At 43.2% G+C, this 13,709-nt stretch overlaps 1 long non-coding RNA gene across 2 annotated transcripts; it reads left to right on the top strand.

Annotated features, from left to right (window-relative positions):
- The first annotated feature begins 775 nt into the window (after positions 1-775).
- Positions 776-3,279, top strand: LOC106833764 (uncharacterized). 2 transcript variants are annotated; one of them, XR_011503413.1, is made up of 3 exons: positions 776-1,375; positions 1,574-1,754; positions 2,004-2,313. It is a non-coding gene; the product is annotated as an uncharacterized lncRNA (long non-coding RNA). The 2 variants fall into 2 exon arrangements; XR_011503412.1 differs by adding an exon at positions 2,388-3,279 and having other exon boundaries at positions 777-1,754; positions 2,004-2,218.
- Positions 3,280-13,709: the final 10,430 nt, after the last annotated feature.

Below are 13,709 nucleotides of genomic sequence, written 5' to 3'. Positions count from 1 at the left end.
AAATATATGAAGTTTGTCCAATCCTCTCTTGGTTGGATGAAGCTCATCTAGTATCGATTCCTGAGGATGAGCTTGTGAGTATAGTATTTTCTGAGTTCATGCAAGTTGACAACTGTTTTTCAGTATACTTGATACTTGGAGGACAATACTGCTGGCTATAAAAATATTTATTTCACACTTCATTTCCTTGAGTTTCTTGAAAATGTTCTAATCTTACCTTGATTTCTTTATTGTTCTTGAGAAGCAAGATGCTAGCCTAACTTTCTTACCCTTAAAAGAAATTGGGTCTTTTTTTCTGGAGTGTCTGGGGATTTTCTTTTCTCTGTCTTTAATGTAGAACTGTTTGACTAAGATGTATAATGCAATTGGTTATTCTGTTCCAATGTTTCCAGGCATAGGGTGAACCCTTGAACATGTAGATTTGAATTTTCTCTTATTTCTAGACAGTTTTCTTGAAGGTTTCAAATATCATGTTGCATATTTTTGTCTTTTCGTTTAGCTCTTTTAGTTATACACATGTTGGCATACCTTTTCCTGTATTCCATTTCACTCCATTTCATTTGATTACTTTTCCATGAAAATGAGATATTAGCCTTAGAAAGAATAGAATGATTGTTCACTTGCACCTAAATTTGAAATCATCTTCATAATATTGCCTACCTAGCTACATAAAGTGTATTTTTGGTCTGTTGTGGATGTCTTTAGCTTTGATCAAAGGTTGTCATTTGATGGGAAAATAAACATCTGCAAAAATTACATCCATTTAAATGTAATATCTCCTCAGGACATTAGGCAATATTTGAAGCTATTCATGGGCCATAGCTTGCTCTGTGATTGATTTTACTTTGATTGACTTTGCTATCACTTTGCTAATGGGGAATTATTATTGTACCCCAGAAAAGCTAATCCAGGATGGAAAAATAATCCCTCAAGGGTGAGAAGAGGCAGGATAACACTCAAAGAGGAAGTACCAGGATTTTCTGCATGTTGTCCTTTCTGGCCAGATAAATTTTTCAAATTTCTGAGCCTGCTCAGGTGTCTAGTGGAGTGATTAGGTGGATGAGTGTGTGACTAGGTGGATGAGTGGTGAGGAAGAGAGACATAAGCAAAATTGATGACCTAAATTTGACAGTACTTCTGACCTGATAGATTGCTTCTATAGAGTTTGAGGTAAACAAAGTTCTGTACTCTGTCACTAGAGGGAGTCAGAGAAGATTAAATTTTTTACTGATTTGACAGAATTGTCATGATGACACATAGTAGTGCCGGGAAACACAGGAGAATGGGTCACAGGGTAAGCTGGAAAAATCCTGAGGAGGAGGTGCTGGAAAATCTGGAAAAATTGGGCAGGATGAGTGGAGGAACTCTTTGCAAGGTCTACTTTCCTTATCTAACTTTGTTCTCAGTTATGCTGTGGGCAGAGTGTGGCTCATACTATATATTTATTGAACTGAATTAAAATGGAAACTCTCATTTGAAACTCTAATTTTTTCCTTAAAACCATTGTTTTGATTGAGACTCCAAACATCTATAAACTGACATTGTGTAAAAATCTCTCTGTTGTACTTTCTAGACTGAAAACTTTACAGACACTGACCTGAAGTCCAGGGGAACACGTTCCTGTTGGCAGAGCAGGACACCATGGCAGGGGGCATTTCCTGGCTCCTCTACCACCTGGCTCTGAACCCTGAGCATCAGCAGAGATGCCAGGAGGAGATCAGGAGCATCCTGAGAGACAGGTCCTCTATTACCTGGTGAGATCTGCATCCCTAAGCATTTCATCCTAGTTCTCCTCCTTCTTTCCTCTTGTACCTGGTAACCATAGTGATGAAGATATGTGTATGTGGAAGCAGAAGAGGTGGGCTACCATTCTGCTTTTTTTCTAGAGGGCCCCAAATTATCCTTTTGCTTTGCAAAAGAAGTTCACTTATCCTTACGTTGTCTATTTCGTTGTTTTTCCAATCAGTGATGTGTAAAATGTCCTATTTCTTCCTTTTACCCAGGCTCTGGTCCATCGGAAATGGGCACACGACCCCTAGACTTGCATTTACAGCTTGAATGGTTGGGCTCAAGTGGGCTCCTCTTCTGAGGGACCAGAGTGAGCATCAGCATCATTTAAGCCTCATCGTGGACATTCTCTCCCATCCCTTTGTTCACTCGTCTGGATTGGCTTTGGACTTTGAACATAGTACTAAATGATACACACTGATGTTGCCAGGTACGAAAGCAAAGTCAAGAGGCTTTGTTGCCTACCATTTGTTGTAAGGAGAGTATCGCCATAATATTTTATAGAATAAAATGTTTTCATTCCACAATATGGCCTTATAGTTATATTTAATGAAATTTGTACATAGCATTCTGAGAATTTATAGTTTTTTTCCCAACAGATGATAAAACCACACTGCAATGAGCAATTTCTGGAAAAGCTGGAAAGCTGTTCACCGTCTCCATTTGGCTCCTTGTCAGCCCCTTTCTGCTTTGGGTTCAAATTCCTGTCTTCATTTTTTACCGGGGCTGAGATGGACAACATTGTTTTTCTTAAATGTGCAAAGTGACAGGCTAAGCAGAATTATTCTTTTTATTTTGGGCTTAAGGAAGAAAGAGTTCAAACTTAAAATTTCACATTAATTAATGGCCAAAGTCTGCATTCAAAATAAGCATCAGAAAAGCGAATAGAAATACAATGAAGCAGGGGCTGGCCCCATGGCTGAGTGGTTGAGTTCACGCGCACCGCTTCTGCAGCCCAGGGATTCTCCAGTTCGAGTACTGTGCGTTGACATGGTGCTGCTTGTCAAGCCATGCTGAGGTGGCATCCCACATGCCACAACTAGAAGGACTCACAACTAAAAATACACAACTATGTACCAGGGGGCTTTGGGGAGAAAAAGAAAAGAAATACAAGAAAGCAAATAGACTGAATACATGCAGTCATCTTATTGAACCAATCTGACCAGCCAGGATGTAAACAAAAAACTTTACTCTTCTCTCACTGGCACTTCACCTTGCTGTGCATGGCAAGTTCTCTAAGTCTCGGAGATGTAATCTTGAGTGAATCTCATAGAGTTCCCATCATTGAAAGCACAGAGCAGTCTCATTACAGGAACTAGGCCGTCTGGACCAGCATCATAATAAGAACTTCAAGTTCTCATCCACTTGGAGCATCTCCCTCCACCCAGCTCGGTACTTCTTTGGGTCTGGAAGCCAGCGGTGGGAGAGGGGTTGTTGTTGGCTTCTTACTGACCATCTCGTGCCCTGCCCAGTAGCTGCTGTTTCTGACCCTTCTAGAAATGGTCCCAGAAGGGACTGAGGATAAGGAGAAAGGAGCTTCTACTGTAGTGATCTTGCCCCCTGAGTTTAGGGGATAGTCAGTGCTTCCTTTTACTCTTGATGGGAGTGTCCGTGGGATTCTTGAAGACTCCCTCACTGGGACTTTGCCATGGTGATTCATGGGGCAAGGGAATTCTTGTCCTAGGTCAGAGTTCCTTTCAAGCTGGTTCAAGAGCTCTCTCTCCAGTGGGTTCATTGGCCCACATGACACACTGGGGCATTCCTGCCTTGTCCTGCTACTCTCCCCTGCCTCTCTGTCTGTTCTGAGTCACAGCTTTACTATCAGTCCTATCTCCCCAAACTCTAGGGAGCACTTCTCAGGTCATCAAGTGACCCTTCTGCAACCCAGCTTTGCTTCATATGAGGGGGAGGTGGAGCACCCTCCTCCATTTTCCTTGGCACTTGGCTTTCCAACAATTCTTTTTAAAGGATGCTTTTATTTTTCTCTGAAAACTCTTAAGCCTCTCTTTTCAACCCTTATACATTCTTGATTTACATGATGAGCTAAGGTGGCAAAACTCCTTTTCAGAAATCTCCTTAAGCAAATCCTTTACTGTTAGTTTAGCACCCACCTCACTTTATAGTGAGGATGGTTGGCACCTGTTTGTTTTCTCTTCCTCTGGGTTCTCAGCTGATCTGAGGCAGATAGAGGCTTATTTTAATATTCTGTTATATAAGCCAATTGCAAAATAGCTTTAATCTGAGAATGATATATACCAGGAACAAACATCAAATAGAAAAATTATATCCACATTACTAAATGGCGATGGAGTCCGAATCCCCCTCCTTCCCTCCCTTGTCCCTTCACAGAGACCAGCTGGGTGAGTTGTTGTCTACTATGATGTGCATCAAGGAGTCACTGCGACTGGCCCTCCAGTCCCATCCATTTGCAGAGAACTCAGCAAGCCCATTACCTACCCAGATGGATGCTCCTTGCCTGCAGGTCTTTGCATTCTTTCCCTAAGCAGTTCTTAGAAACTGTGGGATCCTGGGGACCAAAGTGACGAAGGCCAGCAGGTTTCTCAACTCTCAGAGGAGTCAAAAGACAATCCTAAAGACAGCTGGCTTAGGGTTGGGCACCTGTTAAGAGCTCAGTGGGTAATGCTTTGATCAGGTGGGTTTCAGAGATTTCCCCAAAGGCACATAGTGTTTGCAGCAAAGCTCTGCCTGGAAGTGGTGTTGCCAGAGTCCCAACCCAGGCTTTCTTCCATTGTGGGACATTGTTTCTTAGTTCATTCTTGTTAGGCTGAGTTTGAGACCCAGGGGAGACTTCATGGCAGATGAGCACCATTGTCTTTATCTCGAGGACCTGAGGAGGATTTTGGCTTCATCTTATTGATATCACCCTTATAAGTGTGCAGCACTTAATAGTTTACGGACAGCCTTCAAACAAATTCCCTCATTTTTTCCCCTTTTAAAAAGATCTTAATGGACACTGTACAGTGCTTGGCAGTTTACAAAGCACTTTCAAATAGTTTCACTGTTGCCAAAACCCACAGGGGACCCCAATGTGCAGATGTGCAGAGCTAGAACTTGCACAGAGGTCCCTCGCCCAGAGCCCAGTGCTCTTCAGAAGAACACAGGTTTCTGAGCAGAAGGAGTGGGAGGCAGAGGGGTCACATGAGACGGCCTTCACTCATGTGAGTCAGTGTTCTGTTGACTCTTGCCCTTGGAAACAAGCTGACAGGATGGCTTGTAGTAAACACCAACAGCGTGTCACTGACTTTCACTTTGTTGACAGATGAAGCAGTAATTTACCAGAGTTACTTTTGGTAACCAGATAATCCTCAAATTCTCTCTCCTCTGTCTTTAAAAATAATCTCCCTTCAGCTATTTGCCCAAATTCCCCAGGTTCCATATATGAACAGCACCAACAGAAACTGTCATTGGACCTGCACGATGGAATTATGATTCGGTTCTTATGCACCCAGACTGTCTCCAGTGGGTGCTTTATGGTCCATTAATAGATATATAAGTAATTTCTAGAGGTAGCAGAAAATCTAAGTCTGGGTTACGGTTTTGACATGATACCAATAGGTCCTTAAGCTAGAATCATGCATTAAATAGATCATTGCTCTGACTACTGAGGTGGCACCAAGCCTCATGTTCCCGTGGGTCCTTCACTGCTGGCATCAGCTACAGCACTCAGGGCTGTGCCAGGACCCTCCTCTTTCCCTTCAAGAAGAAAAGTCTTACTGAAGAGCCGTATAACAGCAGCCCACAACTTGCCCATTCTCCTGAAATCTGTTTATTTCCTTTCTTTCCAGGAATAACTGTGGTTCACAGTATTTGGGGTCTTCACCACGACTCTGCCATCTGGGAAAAGTCAAAGGCATGACTGTCTTACATGGAAGCACTTCAAAGAACTAATGCTGTGCAATTCACTTTTTGTTAGTTATGCATAGAAGTGGCCCATGACACAAAACCAAGAAAAATAAACATAAAAACCAAAAATGTAAAACTTTGCCACCAAAGGAAAACTGTCCTCTTCCCCTATTCCTACTTTGCCTTTGCTTTGAATGAACAGATTGCCATAATGTCACACGAGCTTCTCTAAGTTGCTGCAGTCTGTACATGAGTCATTTACTCGACGAGCTCTACCAAGCACTTACCTAGATATCAACCAGAGTGTCGACTCAACAGTAATTCAGGCAACACAAACTCCCTTTGCTGGATGTAACAATCAGGATTCTGGTAGGAATCTGATGACACTCTCAAGCTGGGCAATTTGAGGAGAATTTCATAAAGGAACTATTTAGAAAGGTCTGGGTAGTGTTCAGGAAAAGGAAAATGGAGCAAATAACTGCTGAAGTCTGTGGAAATTAATTAAAGAAACCTTAACTTAGTTGCAGCCGGGAAGGCCTTAGGGGGAGCTCTCATGCCCTATCACACATCATCAATTACACCAAAGGGGAAGAGAGAGATGCTTGCATCTTGGACAGGAAGTTGAACTACTTTACTACTGAAGGACGATTTCTCTTGCCACGTGGCCACAGCCCAGACAATGAGAAATGCTGTAGCTCAGACAAGGAGAAGGCATTGCTGCCGTGCACTGTTGATTTCCCCCAATGGACTTTGCTTTAGAACAGCCCTTCCCTACTCCCCATTTTTCTCTATAAAGGCAGCTCCTGATCTCTGTTTGTTGAATTTGCCTATGGTTCTCCATGGCATGCTCATCCCTAACTGCAATTCATTCAGCTATTCCTGAATAAACTTGTTTTGAGGCTTTTTAAGTTAACAAGTGCTTGCCACTTATAGGCCTGATGGGACATGGGAGAGAGGGTCATGAACCTGGAGAGAAACTGCTACTGGGAAAGGCCATCAGACAGGAGCTGTGGCTTCAGTAGAGCGTGAAGCCAACTACAGGCAGCCTGGAATGGTGGGGCACAGGGAATAAATAACACAAACACTCTCTCCTCCCACCCTCCAGATGGCCTATTACTGTCTTTTATTGGCCAAACCCAACAGGAAACTGTGGGTCAGCTTACTGGATGGAGCCAAGAGCAGGATGGGAAAGGGAGGAGAGAGGATCTTGAGAGAAGAAGATGTGTATAGCATACTCAGTTTCTTCATCCAGTGTTCTTGAAACTGAACATTCACAAAATGTGGAGACTTCTTACATAAGCTGCTAGGGTTTAAGATCTATTACATGTAATGGGAGGTTGGACCACATGTCTCAGTAACAACAGATCACATATTCATTTTGGATTGGCTTCTAAGTGAGTGCCCTCTTATCTCCAACATGAACATAATTCCAATGGCCATAGTATTTCTGCTTCCCCCTACTTAGTCTGGGTAGCAGACTAGTCCATCGGGAGGCCAGACAAGGTCTGCAGGTCTAGAGTTGCTCTGTGCAGTGTGGTAGCCATTAGCCACACAAGGCTATTGAGTGCTTGAAAAATGGCTAGTCAGAACTGAGATGTTCTGGAGATGTAAAATATACACTGGATTTTGAAGATGTAGTGCAAAAATTTTGAAATATTTCCTTAATAATTATTTATATTGAGTACATGTTGGAACTGTTACCACAAAATATTGGGGTTCTCTTGCCCAATGCACATGAGCAGCCAATTAATTATGGCATCAGCCTTTGGGAAAAGAAACCAGCTTCATTCTGTGAGATCAATCTGCAGGGAGGCAGGGGGCACATGCCCTCAGATCTGTCTCCCCAATTCAGGGTTTGGGGTGAAACTTAAGAGGTTACCAAGAAAAGGTGGGCACATGGCAATGCTGGCAGGACAGGTCTCGATTGGTGGGCCTGGTAAGGTTTTAGACATTTCTGACGGGGCTCTAAACACATGATGAGGTTCTAAACTTTCATGATAGGGTTCTAACCATTTTTGATGAGGTGGGAAAGGAATTTTAACATAGAATTTTCCTGAAGGAGGGACCTCTTGCTCTGATAAAAGTCCAAATTTCAAGTGTCCGTCGGGTCCCAATCCTTGGGTCCCACGGGAAGGAGGACCTTTGGTTCCATGGTCATTTCAAGTCAAGATTTCCTCTTATGTGCATGCTCTGTTTATGTGACTTTGCAGGTTTTCTGAAAGACAATTCTTAATCACTCTGTTCATAAGTTGATGTCAGTTGAACTGGTCCTGGAGGACCCACAGGTACAGAAGGATGCTATTTTCTGTAAAATAAATTCTATCATTAATATTAATTCTGCCTTTTTAAAATGTGGCTTCCAGAACACTGGAAATTACGTATATGGCTCACAGTATATTTTTGTTCATCAGTGCTAAGTAATAGCTTATGAAATGTGTTAATGGTGTTCTGGATATGGTGGTGGGTTGCCCTCTCCTTTCAGATCTTTGACTCCTTGATTTTCTCCTGGAAGGATTCTGATCAGAGACACGCCCACTCCTTCTTACCATTTTCGGTTGGACCAAGGTGAGGACAATGTGAAATTGTTGAAAAAACACAACAATGTTTACTTGGGAACAGCTTTCTCCCTTTAGCACCTCAGCTCTATAAATTCTTCCACAGAACCCCATCTTCTCACCTGACCATGAGGTAGACCTTGGTGCCTATTTAAACCCCTGAAAGGTCCAGTTAGTTTCACAAAGGACAATGCCCTTCTCTATCACATCCTGTACAGCCGTGCTTCAGAAAGCTCTCCCATGTGAGCGAGGGGAAAATTCCCCCCTTCCCCTCTTGGTTCTTATGGACAAATTATGAACTTCTGAAAAATTAAAGTGACATAAGGCAGGTTAACAGGAGAAAATCGAATAGTTTAATATGTGGGCACAGCAAATTTGCATAACCATGAAAAATTCTAAAGACACTCAAGCAAAATGTGGAATATACATCATTCTGGACTAGGGAAAAGGGGCAGCGGTCTGGACTTTCAAAGGAGAAAAGGGGTATTTACAGGAATATAGGAAGAGTTCATATTTGTCTTAAATTCTTTGAGGCAGTTAGAGGGAAGTTTAGAGTTTCTTCCTGAGTCTTTTGTTCTTAAAATAATCAGCCTAAAATAATCCTCAAGCCAAAGAGACACATTTTGGGGTAGCAAACCCCCTGTACCCACAATGTAAGCTGTTGCTCATAGGCTCAACGCAGCCCCGCCCCCAATGCAGGAGAAGCAATTCTTTTCCTTTTTAATTTCAGGTTTATTGAGGTATAATAGATGTATAAAATCTTAAGATATTAAAAGCGTACATCATTGTGATTTGATGTACATATAAGTTGTGAAAGAATCTCCCCCTCTAGTAAATTAAGACATCCTTCAACTCACATATTTATCACCTTGTATGTGTGTGAGAACATTTAAGTTCTACTTTCTTAGCAAATTTGAACTATACAATGCAGCGTTGTCAACTATAGGCATGATGTTTTCTGTTAGATCCTCACAGGAGACACAAGGAGACACAATCTATGAACAAATCCAAGTGCCACCTTGTTCGTGGAGGGTGTCATGTTGGAGCCTCCCAGCTCACATTCTTGCAGGGAACAATAGTCCAAAGTCCAGAAATTTCTATGGTATTTAGTGTGAAAATTTTGCTATACTGTGAACTTCAAACTTGTTATTCTAGTATTTCATTAAAGAGTCAGAAGAAACAGCATTTCTTCAAGTATCTCTTTCTTTCCCTCGGTGTCTGCAGGAACTGCATCAGGCAGCATTTTTCCATGGCTGAGATAAAGGTGGCCATTGTTTTCATTCTACTCCACTTCAAGGTGACTCTAGACCCCACCAGCACTCTTGTCTTCTTGTTCCAGATTATCCTCAAGCCCAAGATAGGATCCACTTGCACCTGAAGAAACTCCCCTAATGTTAGACCCAGGGTACAATGATTATAAATATTTTGTCTTAAAGTTAAATTACAGCTAATGGTCCAAGAAAATGGAGAGGAATCAAAGTGTGGTGGGAGGGCTAGGTAGGTGGGATGGGGTCTCTGCGGAGCTGCACATTCTCCAAAAACACAGTGTAAAGGGTGAAATAAGATGGAGTCCCTTATGTCAAGATGGTTTAAACTGGAGCTGGGAGGCCATTAAGGAAGTAGGATCTATGGATGTCCTCACCGCGTGGAGCTGTGAACTTTTGAACTGGGCCAAACCACAAATATTCCAAGGACTGTGCAAGAACACTTGTAAATTTCCACAGTAGGAAGATTTTGCTTAGTGATAGCCTTAGCAACAATCTTGTTTAGCGAAGATTAGTGTTCTGCTGCCAACACTAGTGAAAATTCTTTGTAAACACATTATGCAAACATTCCTTTTTTGTCTTTAAAACTCCCTGGTTTTTGCTCCCAAGTGGGAAGCTGTTTGATTGCTGCTCACATCTGTGGACTCTGAATTGTACTTCTTTGATCCCAAACAAACACTTTGTCTGCTAAACCAGTTTCTTGTTTTTAGGTTGACAATGTGGCTACAGGAGGTGTCACCTAGACCTGTTTCTTTATAACTGTGGGAGACTTTCATATCTTTTCTGCTTGATTCTGGCTACTATTGATGCTAGATACCAAGAATTTTGCTCGGTGATTCTATCCATTTTCTGTTGTTTTGAAAAATTGTTTTCAGAATTATACAAGTAATAGGTGAATGTATGGTCACAGTAAGAGATTTCCAACAGTGGAAAATTATGTAGAGTAAACAGTAAAAATCCCACTTTATGTAGCCCACGCCTCCCTCTCCTGATCAATCCTACAGCTTTTCCTGACACAGGATAGTTTGGTGTTCATTCTTTCAGACTTTTCCTTCTACATTCATATGTACATATGTCTGTCCGTATTCTTATAGTTGGGATCATATCCATATTTGTTTTTGCTTTTTTCAAGTAATCAAAATCCATCTCATTCCTAAACATGGCTTCATGATATTCTGTAATATGGATGTACTATAATTTCTTTAAGTATTTTCTTATCGTTGGGTATTTAAGCTATTTGCAGTTTTAAAAACACGCTTATTGGCCACCTATGTTTATGATTGTTTTGTTCTCTGTGATTTGTACATCATCTATGTTTACTTTTCTATGGAATTGTTTGTCTTTTTCTTATTGATTCATATGAGTTCTTTATATATTGTGGATAATAATCTTTGTAACTTTTCTTTGTAATTTTTTCACATTCTTTTACTTTTTAAAAACTGTATTTATGGTGTCTGTTACCATATGGAATGAACTTCTAAATTTTCATGAAGTAAGATATCTAAACTTTTCTTTATGGTTTTGGGGATTTGATTCTTGGATAAGAAAGCCTTCATTTGGAATATTATCAAGCCATTCTACATATTTTCCTGCTGCTAAGAATTCTTCTGAAGCCTGAATGGGAATTTTTAAGTGATTTCCAGATCCCTCACTCATTTGATGTTTAAATACTACTCCCTGTCAGATACTGTGACAAGCACTAGGGAATCAGTGGATCAACAGACATGGCCCCTGCCCTCATGGGTCTTGTGTTCTAAAGTGGAAGATGGATGAGAAACAGATAATTCCACGTTGTCCTAAGAGCCATGAAGGAAATGAGTGGGCTGAGCTGGAGTGTAGTCTAGGGGAACTTACTTTAAATGGGGTTGACCGGAAAATCATCTTCGAGAAGCTGACATATAAGTTGAGACCTGAAAGATGGTGCTGGGAGCTCCCCCTGCTTTTTCTCATGTGCCTCCTAGAGGAAAATTGTGGCCAATAGCTGGACATTTTAAATCAGCCTGAAACCAACACTGGAAGTATGTTGTCTCTGCCAAGCGAAAGCAAACTGATGTTGACTATCTGGATGGGTAGGAAATGAGCAGAAAGCACCGGTCTGATCACTAATTGCCTACGACAACAAAAAGATCTCCCAATAGAGAAACTAACACAAGACAACAACGTCTTTCTCTGTCACATGAAGGTCTTGAGCAGGAAGGTGGTGCAGAGCTGGTCAGGTGGGATGCTCTGCAAGGTCATCAGGCATCCAGGTGTTCTAGCTTGTTCTCCACCTTCAACACGTGGCTTTCAACTAAAGATCTAAGATAGCTGCTAGCTCCTGCCACCACATCTGCCATCGAGCCAGTGGGAGGAGATAAAAGGGAGTGGGAAGGCACTCACCTTTCCTTTTGAGATATTAGCTGGAAGTTGTACACATCACTTGTGCTCGCAGCTCTGCCAAAGTCTAGTCACAAAACCTAGTCCCACCTTCTTTAGCTGAACGGGAGGCTGGGGGAGGTGGTCTTTAGCTGGCAACTGCGGGCTGAGCTAGAAGTTCTGTTTGTCCAAGGGCAGAACCCTGGTTGTGTTACTGGCTGTTGCCTGCATGGAACATGGCCAGCTTCCAGGCCTCCTGATCCTGCCCTGCTCTGCCCACATTCCACAGCCCGAGCCGTCTCCCTCCACTTTGCCCATAACCAGGCCTTGGCACCATCCGGGCAGTGGGGATTATTCTGAAGCAAGTCTCTCTTGTGGGACAAGCTGTCCAGAAGACAAAGGCCAAGAGTCCACCACCAGAGCCCACCATCATGGAAACATGCCCTCCTGCCTGGCTTCCTCCAGAGGGGAACAGAAGGCCTGTTTGCCTGAGGTCTGCCAACTGGTCTAACTGCGCCCCAGGGGGAGCCAGTCAGGAAAAGTGCTGAGTCGTCATCCCTGCTGGGAGAGGGAAGGACAAAGAGGAAAGAAGAGAAGGAAGGAGAGAAGGGGAGGGAGAGAGACAAGGAGATAGGTCATTTAGGAATGTCATGAAGTTTTCCCTGATGTGCCAAACACATCCCTTCCCTCTATGGGTTTTGAAGCAATTGCGAAATACCCATATCTCTTTTCTTGGTATCTGGGAAACTGAGTATTCATGTGGGGGTTCCCAAGCTTCATGATTCCCCAAGACCAGGCTGTTAGAGTTTCCCATTGACTCAGGATCCATTGCACTAATCAGTGCAATAAAATGGGATTAGCACCTACATTTAACATCAGCATGTAACCCCTTCCCCCGCCCCACCATCTGATCTTTGACATCTTAGCAACCGCCATCCACACAGAATTGCATGAACAGGATCACATAGCCATATGTCTTAGCTTGGGCTCCCCCAAAATGCAGACCTTGAGGGAAAGGCTCATTAGCAGGTAGTTGATCCCAGAAAATAGCAGGAGGGTGGTACCCGGGAAGGGTGAACAGGGAGGAGGCAAAGCCAATCCAAGATGCGATACTGAGCTGGTTATCACTGGAGGCAACCAGGCTCAGTCCTGCTCTGGGACCTTCAGAAGAACTGTGTAAAATGCCCCTCAGAACTGCTTGCCCGGGGCGTGGGGAAGAGAGTGTTTATTATTTACTACCTCCTGTTCTTCCCTGGTCAAAGGTTGCCTCAGTGGTGTCAGCTCTCTGGTCCTACCAGGTGTGTATACCTGTGTTGGAATGTCTAGGCAGCCTCCTACAGCTATCCTGCTGGCAGCAGCAGGCAAGCCCTGGGGCAGAGCACAAGAGGTGTGAAGTGAGGGGAGGTGCCAACAGGCTACACCTGCGTGCAACTGGCTACTGCAGAAATGATCAGAGCAAAAAGGTGAGTAGACAGGATGTGAGATGGGGCATAAAAGCTGCCAGAGCAGCTGTGCACAGTTTGCACACAGGAGAGCACAGAGCACTGCCATGCTCTCAGTATTCTCAGCACAACTCTGTGAACCCCTAGACGCCATCTGATTCACTGACACAGGGCAGCTGAGGCACTGAGAGCAGAGGGTGTCATCGGAGGCCACCCAGTCAGCCAGAGAGAGACTTGAAACCAGATCCTGCATTTCCTGACTCCTACCCAATGGTCTTCATTTGACTGGGCTTATATAGAACTTATCTTCCCAGGAGCAGCATCACCTGGCAGGCAGGGGAATGCCTGAGTTCTGGACGCAGGTTCCTGGGAACACAGGGAGAAGTCTTTCTGTTGGCGGAACCATGTTAGAATGTGAGCTCCTTGTCTGTCGTGTTTAT

This window comes from Equus asinus, chromosome 5, assembly GCF_041296235.1.
Source record: "Equus asinus isolate D_3611 breed Donkey chromosome 5, EquAss-T2T_v2, whole genome shotgun sequence".
Classification (NCBI taxonomy): Eukaryota; Metazoa; Chordata; class Mammalia; order Perissodactyla; family Equidae; genus Equus; species Equus asinus.
This window is presented reverse-complemented; position numbering and strand designations above follow the sequence as displayed.